Source organism: Ailuropoda melanoleuca, chromosome 16, assembly GCF_002007445.2.
Source record: "Ailuropoda melanoleuca isolate Jingjing chromosome 16, ASM200744v2, whole genome shotgun sequence".
Lineage (NCBI taxonomy): Eukaryota > Metazoa > Chordata > Mammalia > Carnivora > Ursidae > Ailuropoda > Ailuropoda melanoleuca.
This window is the reverse complement of record NC_048233.1, coordinates 11,015,521-11,031,256: the sequence shown is the minus strand read 5'-3', so window position 1 is coordinate 11,031,256 and position 15,736 is coordinate 11,015,521. Positions and strand designations below refer to the sequence as shown.

Here is a 15,736-nt window from a genome sequence, read left to right as displayed (position 1 = left end):
TATTCTGTTATTCTCCTGCTCAATATCGTTCAATGGTTTACCATCTCGCCCAAAGTAAAACCCAGTGTCTTTAACCATGCCTAACATCTGGCCCAATTCCCTCTCATCCTACCTTTTACTAGACCCCATTCACTCCACTATAGCCTCATTAACACCCTTGCTGTCTCTCAGGGACACCAGGGATGTTCCCAATCCAGGACCTTTCACTCACTCTTCCTTTGGATGGACATGTGATTGCTCTAGATCTCTCTGTGGATGATTCTCTCACCACCTTCACACCTTTTCCTCAGACTCTATCTTCTCAGTGAAGTCTTCCTGACCATCCTCCATCTTCACCAACCATGACCCACCCTATTCCCTTCCCTATGTTACTTTTCTCCAGGACACATCCTATCATATTGTGAATATTAACCCCCGATGAAAGGCATCTGGCTCCTATCCTCTTCCCATCCTCTGTTCTCACTTCTCAACCAGCTAAATTTCCTGTGAGCAGGGGCAGAGTGGAGGTGGCAGGAAGTTTGCAAGTGACTCCCTCTGGATAATTTGGGATAATTTGGAGTTTTCTCAGTTCAGTGTCTATCAATCATGTGTATAGTTTGTTTTATTACCTATATACTATCAACTGAAAAATATCATTCTACACTAACTTCACTATAACATGACCCCAAGTTGTACACCAGTGAATCTTTACAACCCTCCTGTGGTTTTACTAGTTTGCTTGCTATCTGTATCCTGTCCATAAGGACAGGAATTTTTATCTCCAGCACTCAAAACACACCTCGCACATAGTAGGCCATCAATAAGCATGTGAATTAGTGTTGAATGAGTGAACGGCTTATCCTGCTAACATATGTTGTACATGACTCCCCTGTTTTCAGAAACTAATAGAAACCATTTCTTAATCATAATGTTAACAAGACCATAACCTAAAATTCATACCTTACATTTACTTAACACTTTGCTAACTATAAAATACTTTCACACACATTGTTTGGTTTAATTTTCACAATAATTTTATATTCCAATTTTTTACAAGAAGTCAAATCGGAGAGAAATAGGGTGTTTCATTCAAAAATCACAGGAAAAGGAATTGTAGGGAAATTGAGTGATTTGTTCAAAGTCTGCACAAGAGAACCAAGATTCAAACTTGTGTTATCCTGACCACAAATCTGAGGCAATTTACACTCCAATATCCCAACACTTTGAATCTGTATTGGATCAGTTGCCTACATATTCTTCGACTCTATCAGGAACATCTGTCTACTCTCCTTGGCCAACTAGGCTCGGGACTCAAAATCCAGTTGATCAGGTTTGCTTCAGTTCTTAATAACCTTGCTAACCTAGCAAAAGTGGGGTTGGCTGAATGGCTCTGCTTGGTTGAAAAACCAGGATTAGGTAGTCTAAAAACACGTTTTCAACGCAGTTCATCTGCAAAAATATGGATAAAGATTCAAGCTGTAAATACCTGGAACCAAAGACTATAAATCTCAGTTTATATAGAATTGCATGAGGATAGGGACTTAAACAATTTCTGGCCAAACCATTTAAATACATCCTCTCATGGTCTTAAAGTTACCATGGCCTTCAAGAATAGTTTTTCCTCATTTCTTCTCAGTGCTGAGAAAGTCCTGTCTTTCAAGTGTTGTCCAAATTATATAAATGGCTATTGAGTACCTATTACAGAAAAGGCACAATGCTATTTCTTGTCCTCCTGTTTATCCATAAGCAAGTATTTAGCTTTCTTTGTAAACTTTCATTTCTCTTAGTCATCTATCTATCCTCATTCTTTTTCTCTCTCATCTTCTATAGCTCACTCCCAACTCACAGAAAACCCATTATTATTAGGCGTTCACTTCATTTTTTTCTTCCCTTTTGGCCTCCCTCCTTCAACTATAGACTGCTTAGAGTTAGAAATCCATTTCTTTGTACTATCACAGATTGTAAATATTCAAAAGCTGGTGACTAAGGGAAGGGAGAGGAACCCCATTCATGATTTGAGCTGGAGCAAGGGAGCAGATGCTATCAAATGCCCCATTTTAATGGCATACAAATAACGTGACTCAAACCGGTTCGGGTGCAGTCTGCACACATCAGAGAGGAGGAGAAGGACTGCTGAGTTGGCAAAGGGGTTGTAAATAAAAGCTGACTTTGGTTTGGCACCTATAATTACACCCAAGCCATAGCTTGCATTTTGATTGTCTAGGAAGAAAGAAAGAAAGAAAGAAAGAAAGAAAGAAAGAAAGAAAGACAGGAAGATTAAATTTTGCTTTTTTTTTCTTAGTGGAATAGACTCAGATATTGTTTCCTTATAGAATTTATTTAAAGTGGAACTATTCTTACAGTGGACGTCTATGAAAATGATGAGGGAAAAATGGTATAATTACTTAGACTTTCTTAATAAATGTCTCACAGATTTTATAGGAAGCATTAATTCCAATACTGAATTAAAATTTGAAATGATTAGGGGAAAAACAATCCCACTGCTCAAATCTACATGTCATATCTAGATCTAGTGTTTGGTAAGAAGTTATTAGGTACAAAATATGTTGAGTACTGTAGAGAAGAAAAAAATTTTTTTCCCTCTACTCTCCTAGGTTCACTGGCTGCCCACCCTCCCAATTGAATTGGCAAAAAAAAGATTAACAAGAGAAAAAAACTGGATTTCATTACACACACACACACACACACACACACACACACACGTATGTATGTATATGGCAGTTCACAAAGAAATGAAAGCTCAAGGTAGCCAGATGATTAAGGTTTACGTACCATCTTAGGTGAAAAAGAGGAAAAGGGATTTCGAGCTTCTGGGAGGAGGAAGCAAATTATGGGCTATTGAGGGGAGGAAATATATGGTAAATAAGGTTTATCTTCTTATGCAGATAAGAGTCTCTCAAGTGATAAGAGTTGTCTTTGGGAGTAGCTTTTCTGCATCTTCTGGTTCTCAATTGCCTTTAGCCCACAATTATGCATATGCCAAATTGGCATATTTTGGCACGGCGTATTCTGGTACACTGTAGTATTAATGGTTAACACAGAAGAGTTCCCGTCCTCAAGGAACTGCACAGCCTAAAAGGAAAATAAGATGTATGAAAATAACCATAGCACAAAGCATAAGTGCTTTGACAGATGTATAAAGTGCTGTAGATGCCAAGAAAATGTAGAATTTGCTACTATTTAAGAGATTTTAGGTTTTGTGAAGAAGTTGACACCTTAAGAATGGGTAGAATTTGTATCTCTGATAAGTGGAGAGAAAATGGTAACCACAGGGGCAGGAAACTTCAAGAAATGTTTAGTGATAGGTGAAGAGTCATGTTTGGTTGAAGGATATGTTAGGAGAAATGAATTGGCGGAGAAAGCAAGTATCAAGTCATAGGGTATTTGAGGCTGTTTGAGCGGGTTCATTTTTATTCTATGAGTTCTAGGGAACCCCTGAATGTTATTGAAAAGAAGGCTGACATAGTCAGCGTGAGTTCTAGAAAATTCTTTGATACCAGTTGGAGAATGTTCAGAGGAGGTGAAACTGAAGTCTGGGAATATAGTAAGGAAACCATTATGTAACCTAGGAACTGGACAAGGTGAGGAAAATGAGGTATATATGAAGGATGTTTGGAGGTAGAATCCACATGATTTGGCAACTGCTTAAATGCTTACCTACCTGTTCAGGGGAAAGGGTAAGAAGAAAAGCCTTAAGTTAGGATTTTGTAAATGACAGAAGCCCAACTTGATTCACCAAAAAGTTAAAAAGGAGAATTTATTTGCAAAATTAGGTTACTAGCTTAACGTTGGGAATGTCAGAAAGGAGACAGCAGGTCCCAAATGGAGTCACTTGTGCTAAACCCCATGTTAGCGAAACTTGACTCACTTAATACCTAACTAATTACAGTTTCAACCCTCGGGAATGTAACCTTCAACCAGTCAACAGGGAGTTACTTGGTCAGCACTAGTGGGATAATCCGCCAGATAGACCCCCTTCCATTTGTTTTAGGAAGGCAACCTTGCCTGAAGCAATGTGTTCTTTGGTCATAATCTCCCCTTTTTGACCCCTTTCCACCTTTAAAAACCTTTCCTTTTCTACAGCTTGGGGGAGGAGACGCTCCTTTCTGTTGCTAGATGGGATGCTGCCTGACTCCTGAATCATTAAATAAAGCCAATTACATTTTCAAATTTACTCAGTTGGATTTTTGTTCATTTAATGGGAAGGACAGAAATAGAGCCAGGTACAGGCAATTGAATCAGGGTCTCAGATCATTCTTCCTCCATATCCTCTCTTTGAACGTAGCCTTTATTCTTCTCTTCTACAGAGTAGCTCTCTCCATGCCTGTGGATCATCCTCACAGCTGCTTCTTCCAACTGAGCGTCTATATAAGATGGGGTCTTCTTCTGGACCAGTTTGGACTTGTCCAGGGATGGGCACTGATGGATGGGTTTGGGTCATGTATCCATCTCTTGGACCAGTCACTGGATCTGACATCTGAGGTGCTGGTTTTGGCAGCCCCCACTAGAAAATCACAGCTGGGGATATGGGAAGGTATTGGAGGCATAACCACAGGGGAATTTCTTGAGTGTGGAGACATCTCAGCTACCTCAGTGGGAGACATAGCACAGAGGACAGAGGAACCCAAATTGTGACTGGGGTTCCGGGATCATGTTGGAGAGGACGATGATATCTTTAACAGATAAAAAAATGGGTTTAGGTAAAGTAGCCATTTTTTCTTTCTTTTTTTTTTAGACATCTTATTTTTAAAGTATGTCAGGCCATCCATGTGGCATTGTGTGGGAGGCCCTTAGAAATTGGGATATTTCAGGGTGCCTGGGTGGCTCAGTCAGTTAAGCATATGCCCTTGGCTCAGGTCATGATCCTGGGGTCCTGGGATGGAGCCCTGCATCAGGCTCCCAGCTCAGCGGGGAGTCTGCTTCTCCCTCTGCCTTCTCTTCCCCCAGCTTGTGTGCGTGCGCTCTCTCTAACTATCAAATAAATAAATGAAATCGTAAAAAAAAAAAAAGAAAGAAAGAAATTGGGATATAGTTTTTGGGAGAAATTGGTTTTAGAACTGTAGATTTGGGAGTCATTGCACGTAGGTTATGATAAAGCTAAATGGATAAGATTGTTCAGAGAAAGTGCTCAGAGAGGAGGGTGGAGAGCAGAATCTGGGAAATTTACATTGTTTTAATGGTGGGCCTAAGGTGATAAAATGGCAAAGTAGAGGGGCATTTGTATGGCTAAGTTGGTTAAGTGTCGGACTCTTGGTTTCAGCTCAGGTCATGGGATTGAGCCCCATGTCAGGCTCCATGCTCAGCGGAGAGTCTGCTGGAGGATTCTCTCCCTCTCCTGTCCCTCCTCCCACTCATGTGCACTCTCTCTCTCTAAAATAAATGTTTATTAAAAAAATGGCAAAGTAGACTGGGAAGGAGGTATCAAATTACAATGTCCAAGGGAGGGAAATGGGTAAGAAAGCACAAAAAAAAAATCACTGAGTGATTTGCAAGTTCCCTTTTATCTCCTTTATGAAGTAAACAAGTTACCGCTGGAGCACCTATTACAGTCAGTGCCCTTTGTCAGGGCACCAAGGGAGATAGAAAAGAAACAGAAGACACAGGGCACCTGGATGGCTCAGTTGGTTAGGCATCTGCCTTCAGCTCAGGACATGATCCTGGAGTCCTGGGATTGAGCCCCATGTTGGGCTCCTTGCTCAGGGAGGAGTCTGTGTCTCCCTCTGCCCCTCCCCTTGCGTGCTCTCTCTCTCTCATTTGCGCGTTCTCTCTCTCTCAAATAGATAAATAACATCTAAAAAAAGAAAGAAAGAAAAGAAACAGAAGACACAGATCCTTCCTTGAAATAAAGAAAACTTGCATACTCTCAAGAATGTGGTGAAGTAATGGTAGACTATTTGAGAATGTGCTGAGGTAGGGACCAAAATGGCTGTGTCTGGTCAGCACGCTGATAATACTCGGCCCATTTGCCACCTTTGGCGTATGCACCAGAAGTCTCCATAAGAGAATGAGGAGAAGAACTGAATGTGATAACCCATGAAAGCATTTGCTTGTCAGCTCGTTATAACCAAAAATTACATACAGCACATAGTGCCTAATGAATAAACGAATGATTTCAAAGAGTGGTCACCCTCCTCGCTCAGAACAGGGCTACGCTGAAAAATATAATGTAATAATTGTTGTTATTTAAAGAAAGCAATTCCCTTGTCTGTTTGGGTAAGAGTTCATTTTGTTTATACTTTCTTTTTGCCAACTGAGTTTTTCTAGAGAATCAAAACAGATTAGTAAGAGGTCACCATGTAGTGAAAGGGTCACTGTGTAAGAAGGTAGGAAACCAGGATATGAGTTATGAACACCACTTTCTCCCGTCCCGGCCTCTGCCCCGCCATGCATACAAACCAGCTCTGCAACCTTAAATAAGTCACTAATCTCTGTGTTTCAGTTGTCTCGACTAAAAAAATGGGAATGATGATACTTCATTGGCCCAAGGACAGGGATATATGGATGGTTTCTTGAGTTTCCTTCTGCTGTGGTGTGATCATTCTTTCATGGGACATGTGTGCGAGGGATACAAGGCTAAAAGGATTTTAGTTTTCCTGTCTTCAAAGAGCCTACCGTCTGGTCTGGAGAAACAGGGATCATACAGTTACAGTTTGACACAAAAGTGCTGTCGTGGGAGGCAACTGAGATACACAGAGGGCATATGAGGACTAGGATCCCACGTCAGTCCAGGGAAGTTTGGGGACTTCCTTAGAGGAAGTAACACTTGAGCCGAGCCTGAAAGGGGTTTCCATGCCAACAAAGAGAAGAAGGGTTCCAGGCAGAGATAACAGCACATGGGTTTTTTGGTTTTGTTTTGTTTTGTTTTAAAGATTTTATTTATTTATTTATTTGAGAGAGAGAGAGAGAGAGGGAGAGCAAGCACGAGCAGGGGGAGGGGCAGAGGGAGGAGAGAATCTCAAGCAGACCCTGGCTGAGCTCAGAGCCCCACACGGGACTCTATCCCACAATCCTGAAATCATGACCTAGGCTAAAATCAGGAGTCCGGTGCTTAAACATCTGTGCCACCCAGGTGCCCCAGCACATGGTTTTAGAAGGAGATGCATTTTGAGGAAGAACAGAACGTAAATTCATATTACTAGGATATAGAGAACAAAGCATGACGTTAATGAAAACTCGGGGCTGAACGTGTGGTCAGATATACCACTCAGCCAAAGCAGTTCTTGTGCACTCACTGGTTGAAGGGCATACAGTGGTCCCCCCACCTTACCCACAAGGGATATATTCCAGGACCCCCAGCGGATGCCTGAAACCATGGATAGTACCCGACCGTGTATATGCTATGTTTTTTCCTATACCAAATACCTATGATAAAGTGTAACTTGTAAATGAGGCACAGTAAGAGATTAACAACAATAACCGAGAATAAAATAGAACAGTTATAACAATACACTAATAAAAGTTATGTGAATATGGTCTGTCTTTGTCTCCAAAGTAGCTTATCATACTGTACTCCTCCTGCTTCTTGTGATGATGTCAGATGGTAAAATGCCTAAGTGATGAGATGAAGTGAGATGAATGAGGTAGGTGCTGTGACGTAGAGTTAGGTCATTAATGACCTTCTGAGAATTTTCACTGGTAGGAGGATCATCTGCTTCTGGACCACGGATGACCCTCCATGGGTAACTGAAATGCAGAAAGTGAAGCCCCAGGGAAGGGGGGATTACTATGTGCTGGATGCTGGGCTCAGTACGAATTATAGGATCTTGGAGAATGGTTTGGGAAGGCTTCAAGCTAGAATCAGAAAGAACAGAATTCAAGTTGTGAGAGAATCCAGGAAAGACATAATAGGTCTATGACAGACATGGGAAAAGAGAGATTTAGGAGATAGAATCAACCCTTAGTTTACTGAATGAGGCAAAAGGAGAGGGAAGAATAAATCACTTCCAACTTTCTGGTGTGGGAATCTGGATAGATAATGGTGGTGTTCCTCAAGATAAGAGGTACAGAAACAGAAGCAGATTGGTGGAAAAACATGAAGTTTGAGCACTCATATCTTTCATCCTGCTTTTGTCTTATGGATGCAATGTCACGCTCCCTATTTCCGAAGGTACTCAAGTACTTCCGTTTGTCTTCTGCTCGTTTCTCACTCTTGCCTTCTGCAGGCTCTGAAGTCTCAAGTCAATCAGTCTCTGGAGTCTTGACTCATTTCTGGGTTTATTCCAGACAGGGTGACTCCTTCATTGGCCGTAGTCTCATTATCGGCTGTTCTAGGCTGGAGGTCATTCTGCTCTGATCACCAGTCACCGCTCTTCCCCACCTCCTGACTTTCAGAACTTTGTTGGAATCTATTCCTCTCGTGGCTTCCAACTTACTCGCTCTGTTGGGTTGGGTTGGGGATGTCCACACCCTTTTACTTCTTTACCATGGTTTTAGTGTGGTTTTTGGGAAAAAGGTAAGTGGATATGCTCCATCTGCCATGTTAAACCAGAAGCTCCTGAATTTGTTCTATGATAGGATATGTTTAATAGCTGTGGAACGTCTAGGTAGAGATGTATAGTAGGTAAATAGTTGTATGCATGGACCTGGAATTCAGGAGGCAAATCTAAATTACAGCTAAAGATCTGGAGTTACTGATACAGAAATGATGGGTGGGGATGAGAATGCTCAGGAAAGCACGCAGAATGAAAAGGGAATAGGAATTAAGTCTAATGCTGGGGACCATTAATATTTAAGATAATTGTTTTTAGGATACAATATTCCTAGTATCGTAGTTAGGGAGACTAACCATGCTGTAGAACTCTCATCCTCAGGGACGAGAAGGACACACATGGGCTCTGTGAGCTCAGGGAAGTTGCGTTTAATATGTAATAAAGGTGTAAAAGCTGTAGTAAGATGACTAGGTGTAACAGAGATGAACAGGGGGAGGATAGGAGTTCCTAAGATGGGAAAGATAATCAAGGGTGTCACCAGTTCTAGATGATGCTATCTAACCTTTTTGGTTCTGGGCCCATTCTTATGAGTGTGCTGAATAATGACTCCCATGATCTGCTTTTCCATTCTTTTCTTCTGCTGAGAACATGGCTTAGGTTCAAGTACCATTGTAAGTGAGATATGTCTTGATAGTCTCCACACATTCAGTAAATATTTATCAAGGGCTTGAAATATGCCAGACTCTTGGTGAGGTGCGGGGGATATGAAAATATATAAGGTAACATTCCTGCCCTCAGAGAACTCAGATGTATGCATAGACAGCTCGTCGTGCTCCAACTCGGGGTTGCTAACCACCATTAATTTATTAGCAAAGGTCTTGCCATTTGCTTTTAGGGAAAGTCTGGCCATCCCTCATATGGGTAGATATGGAAGGTCTTATGTTGGTGTCCAACGTGGCCATTTTGTGTCCCTGGGTCAACAAAGGGTGAGGACTTTTTTATCCATCTAAAGAGTGATAGAAAGTCGCCACTCGAACCCAGCATAGCACAGTGCTTGGTGTACAGTGAACTCCCAGTACATATTAGTTTATTTTGGCTTTTTGTTTTTAGTATCTTAAAGTATGAGTAGTAAGCAAGGATTCTAAAAAACCACAAGCCATAGTGCAATAGCATATATGAGAGAGGGCCAGTTAAAAAAAAAGGGGGGTATTTGCGAATAAAATTCAAAATAAGCACAGTTGGCAAAGAAGTCATTGGCTTAAAAAATACAACTAACCAAAGAACAATTGTCTTTTGCCTTCCTTACAAACACCAACGTCCAAACATAGGTGAATTCTTTTAAGCTGGAATTTTAGCTGTTGTATCTCTAATCTCAGTTTTTTTTTTTTAAACCCCTGTGATTTTTAAAAGTCTCCAGAAGAGATAGGGAAAATTAAATTAAGCAGAGAATAAGAATGTAGGTTGGTAAAAGGGTAAGAAGAGAATTAATCTAAAGTATGGTGTTTTATTATTATTACTTAAACTAATTAAATTTGTAATTAACATGATAATAACAGTAATGGGATGAGAAGAAGGGAATTGGACCACTTCTGATGACTTTTTTCTAGTTGAGGGGAAATTTCGATATTTATTTATTTATTTATTTATTTATTTATTTATTTATTTGAGAGAGAGCGGGTGAGGGGGGAGCAACGAGCAGAGGGAGAGAGAGAGAGAATCTGAAGCAGACTCAGGCCCAGCGTGGAGCCCGACAGGGGGCGGGCTCGATGTCACGACCCTGAGATCGTGACCTGAGCCAAAACCAAGAGTCCCACCCAGGCACTTCCTCCCCCCAAATTTTTGTATTTACTCATCCATTCATTCATTGATCCATCCAATCAACAAATACACTCCGCACGTGCCAGGCACTGTGCTTGGTGCTGGGAATACCAAGATGAACTGGATGTCTCCTCGTCCTCCGCTAATCGCCAAATAAATTCCCACTGCAGAAAGTTACAGTGCGACGTGTGCAAGACGCACCCTAGTGTGGCAGTCGGCTCTGGTTTTATTCCGGTTATCTGGTGCTGCCACCTGCTGGGCATTTTCTTTTTTACAGCGTTTAACCAGAGATCTGGACAGAGAAACCAGAGTGTCCTTGGTGGAGAAGCCTTCCGTCTCTATCTTTGCCTGCTGGAGCACGCACTTTTTCTGGACGCGATCGCCTACCCTCTTCCCCCGCACTACTACACCCCGCTCCCTGCCCCCCATGGTGGCTTCAACCCTGACTCTTCCAGAATTGCAGGCTCCTCGCTGGCTCGTGCGCTGAGTCACCAGCCCAGTAGGCCCAGGGCAATTGCCTCACTTCTCCCTCTCCCTCCCAGTTCTGCTCCGGAGCTTCTGTTTGAAGGTTTTGGTCTTCTCTGGCCTTCCTCCCGCTGTTGTGAGAGTTATTGCCACGACACTAGATCGTGTGTCCCTGGGTTGCTTAACAGGGGCAGGAAGAGGCCAAAGGCCTTGGCACCAAGCACTTCCACCCAAGTTGGAACTTACTCTCACTTCTGTGTAGGGGACCGGCATTGTGGGTGGGGGTTGTTTACCTACTTCCTCATGAGTAGTCTGGTTCAGGTCCTCCGGGCTGCTTCAGAATGCTGAGCAGCAGTCGTGGCTCAGGGGATTAAGCATTAAATAGGTCATTTGCTTTGCATCATCAATTCTTGAAGTGAGTTAAATACCTTCAGGGTGGTTTCATCATTAAAAAGGAGCCCGGTGGTACCAAGTCCATCACGGGCTGCACGGCCTCCTGCCTCATTTGGCCCTGCTTCCAGCCAACACCTTCCAATGCATTGCTAATATTTTGCCCAGAAAACACTGATCTACTTAATTCTTAGACTTCTTGGTGGGACACAAAATCCTGGAGACCCAACTCTTCCCATTGCCCGTCATCACATCAGAAATGATTCTGGATTTAAGTAGATCAGAATGACTGTTGGAATATTAAATATACTTTTGGAAAAAATGCAATGCTAACTTTGTACTTTTTATCCTAAGTTAAGTCACGAAGTGGAAAATATAGTCAAGCATACACACATATTTCTATCCGATGGACACCCCTTTGAAAGCTCCTCTTGAGGACCCCCCACATTTGTCCTTCTGGACTCTGACATTTTAAGAACATTTCTGGAGCCCAGTGACATGCGCTGACCCGCAAGAAAGAAGGTCCGAGTGGACGCGGCACTTCTCAATTTAACTGCTGAATCTCTGTGGACACTCTTATTTCTTGGTTCTTCGCTCTTCCTCTTTTAGGTTGACAAACCATCCCATCAACTCCTTGAGCTCAGTCATCATTCGAATCTCTTCTCAGACTCCCCTTAATCTTCACCTTTCCTCTCCCACACAGCCTGGAACACTCCATACTTGACCTGTGGTTAGAAAGGGGCCCAGCCCAGCCAGCCCCGCCCCCTCCCTTGATCCCGTGTCTGAGGCTGAGGTGATTTGCGTGAAAAATCACCTGGTATGGATTCCAGGTGCCCCATCAGTGCTCCATCCAATAGGTAAATGCCTCCCAGAATTAAGTTATGATGTCCCATGTGTTCTCTCTCTAAGTAAGCTCTACACCCAGTGTGGGGCTCCAAGTCACAACCCCGAGATCGAGAGTCACGTGCTCTACTGACTGAGCCAGCTGGGTGCTCCAAGCCGAATGTGTTCTCGAAAACAAAAGAGGACCCTGAGGAAGGGGAATGAGGAAGCCTGAAGGTAGGCAGCAATAAAATATGTTTAGGTCAGAGACTAGGCGATGGGGGGGGGTGTGAATGTGGGTAGTATGGGAAACAGGAAGGTGTGCGGGCATGGGGTACAGAGAGAGTGGGGGGCAGGTAGAGAAGCTCTCAGAGTAAGGGGTATTAGCAGGGAAAGGGAACTTCGACTCCCCCGGCTGAAAGTGGGACTTGAAAATTAGGACGCAGAAACAGTCCAGATCATATCTTAATTCTTTAGTATATTCAACAATGTGAATGATTTATTTTAAGGCACTTCCCCCCTCCCCCTCCCCACCGTGTCACTATATTTCATCACTTTGACCAGAGGTGCAGAGTTAAGGGAAGGCAGGCAGGAGAGAAGTGAAAGTCTAATCTTTCAGAATGATACACACTTTTTTATGGGCACTTCTGAAAGTATAATTTGAAATTTAGTGCTAAACTCAGGGGACTTTTTCCCTTTCTCATATCTATTTTTTCTTTTCACATTTCTGTTTTCTTGCTTAAGATACATCAGAAAATTAGAACATGCTCCTTGTTTCAAGTCAAACAATATCGAAGTCCATAAAGAAAAAATAAGTGTTCTTTCCTCCTTCAAAACTACCTGTTAAAGAGCTACTGTTGACAGTTTGATGTATCATTTTCCATTTTTATAATAACACACATAACGACCCCCATTTTTAACAAAAGTAAGATAACAGATACACTATAACTTGGGGCGCCTGGGTGGCTCAGTTGGTTAAGGGTCTGCCTTAGGCTTGGGTCATGGTCGTGGGGTCCTGGGACCGAGGCTGGTGTTGGGCTCCACGCTCAGTGAGGAGTCTGTTTCTCCCTCTCTTTCTACCCCTCTGCCCCCCTCATGCTGTCTCTCTCTGTCTCAAATAAATAAAATCTTTTAAAAGTAATATATATCAACATATTAATTGCTACAAAATATTTCAGGCTTTGGAAATGTAATTTTTTTATCCCATCCTCATTTTTCAAGCTATTTCCAGTTTTTTGACACTATAAATATTGTCAAATATTTATACACATCTCTTTGCATTCTAGTTCTTTAGCTTTTAAAAGATAGAATCCTAAAATTGGGATTGCCGTGTAAAAGGGTTTGTGTATTTTTAATTTTAGTAGCTGCTGCCAGGTAACTCTTCCAAAAGATTTGGGAGTGCAAACTTTGTGTTAGCACGGGATGGCTTATATACACATTGTAACAATTTCTCTGTAACTGATTCCAGCTTAGCTCACGAGCCTCCATTTTCACTTGTATCCTGATAACTCACTCTCTTTAAAGCTCAGTCTCTTATGAGCAACTCGGATTAACCCTCCAACCCATACAGTTCTAGTTCTGTTGCTCCTAGACGGCCTATGAGTTTGAGGGGTGCTTGTGTGAAATTGTGGCATTAAGTGTGCTCGGACCATGGATGTCTCTTTCTGTGTTGACCTTTGCGACTGATCCCTTCAGGCCCTGGGCACTGTTCTCTGTCCCTGCTGATCCCTGCCTTGGGCCCAAGTTGTCACATCTCAGTTCTGTATCTTCCTTGTCCTAACCACAAAGATGCATCTGGTGGCCTCAGCTTTTCCCGTTCCCTCTCAAGGAGCCTGGCAATTCCAGCTCCTTCCCCTGCATCATATTGGGGAAGAGGCTGTGTGAGAGGGATGCCTGGGTGGCTCAGTCAGTTAAGTGTCTGTCTTCAGCTCAGGTCATGATCTCTGGGATCGAGCTCCACATTGGCTCTCTGCTCAGCAAGGAATCTGCTTCTCCCTCTCCTCTGCCTGCCGCTCCCCCTGCTTGTGCTCTCTCTCTAAAATAAATAAGTAATCTTTAAAGAGAGAGAGAGAGAGAGACACTGTGTGAGAGTCCCTCAGCCCAGCCCTGATCTTCATCTTGCTCAGGCAGACATAAGGGTGCTCTCAGAGGTTGAGTCATTCAGATTGTCTATGAAGCCAGGCAATGGTACTATTTGTTCTGGAATGTCTCAAATGTATTTTAAGCTTATTCTGCTCTCCTAGAGACTTGGCCTTCTGGGAAGGAGCAGCAGCACCAGGCCCCACCAGCCCCACCAGAGACAGAGCCCTCAGCACATCCCCCACAATTCCTGCTTTCCCGTGGGCTTGGCCAAACTATCTCCAGAGCGGGACATGCCTTTTATGACATCACATACTGCTCTCTGTGGTTATGGTATAAATATTATGTACTTGGTCCTTTAGGTGTTGGCTCTGGATATTTCAAGCCAGACTTTGGGGATTAAAACAAAACAAAACAAAACAAAACATGTTTCTCTCTCAAGTGCCTTGCTCTTGTAATTGAAAGCCATAGCTTTTAAGACCTTTTTCTCTGCTATGGACTTTACAAAATTATTTTCAAGAGCTTAAAAGTTAAGCATTTAGTTGTTCACCCTGTATCATCTCTGTATCTTGAGCTCTAAAAAACCTAACATTCCTTGAATGGTGGGAAAAAGGAGATAAGTAAAAAGAATTTTTAAAAAACCCACATAAATATCTAAATATTACCCCACTACACAAAAAAATATATTCATTGCACGATTAATTATGGAGGTGATGAAAAAACTTTTATTTGCAAGAATTCCCTCTTGGGGGGAAGAAAAACCCATAAATCACACTGGGGGGTGAGGTGGAGTGGGGGGGAAAGACAGATCCTAGGGACATGTTATAACAAAAGTTGATTTCCAAACTACTCCATAAAAGGAAGGAATTGGTTTGCACCAGTGAAGGACCAGGGAGGTTAATGAGCAGAGGAGATTGAGGCAGAAAGAAGTCAAGAAAGACATCAGGATGATGCACACTGCAAAATGTGACATATTCAAGACTTCCTAACTCTTCAGTATAATTCTATCAATCGACAGGAAAAATGTCTGGTCTGAGTGTGTACAGTGAATAGCTGCGCTTTGAACTCAGCCTGATGCAGGGATAAACAGATCCACTGTAAGGCGACAGAAAGTGTCCAGCCCCCGGCAAAAGTGAAGCCTGCTCCACCACAGCTCACGCCCCCACCCCTCCCCCCACCCCGTTGCTCTGGCAACTTACCGGCTCTGCCCTATTATTTACTATCCTCGGTTGTTTTGGTTGTTTTCCTCTCGTACTTTCCTCTTCTGTGCCGGTGCTGTGTTTTCATACCTTTACGCAATCATCTGCCTTTCCTCCTTTGCTGCAAATGAGCACCCGAGAGCCACAGTCACCCACAAACCTGATTCCAGGATCGCTTAAAAAAAAAACCCTCTTAATTTACCTCCAAGAGACGTTTTTTTCACTTTCACTTGAGTGTCAGCCAGCCACGCCTGATTGCGCATGCGTTTGACCTACCTTAAGTGCGAAGCTTTCCCTCTCTCTCTCACACACGTATATTTGATGTAGTGTGATCATTGCATATTGCATGTCTCAAATGATGTATTATCAGTGTATACGTAGATATTGTATGTTGCGTGTGTATTGTGAGCTTTAACTATTATATATAATACATCTATAAGTCTTTCAGATAAAATAATATTTATATCATAAATATTATGTATAAATTGACACTTGGACATTAACTGGCTGCCATTAGGACCATCCTCGGCATGG

The 15,736-nt window shown here is 42.5% G+C and overlaps 1 protein-coding gene and 1 long non-coding RNA gene across 2 annotated transcripts in view; one reads left to right on the top strand and one right to left on the bottom strand.

Moving 5' to 3' along the window:
* Positions 1–1,000: 1,000 nt before the first annotated feature.
* LOC117796724 lies at positions 1,001–15,437 on the bottom strand. Its single transcript, XR_004621374.1, has 3 exons — positions 15,203–15,437; positions 2,773–3,072; positions 1,001–1,428 (listed from the first exon to the last, which is right to left on the bottom strand). It is a non-coding gene; the product is annotated as an uncharacterized LOC117796724 (long non-coding RNA).
* The window catches only part of LOC105240028, a 93,272-nt gene continuing 89,573 nt past the window's right edge, over positions 12,038–15,736 (top strand). The window contains exon 1 of the mRNA XM_034645796.1: positions 12,038–12,161. The gene's annotated coding sequence lies outside the window, so the exon portion shown is untranslated. The remainder of the gene's footprint in view (positions 12,162–15,736) is intronic.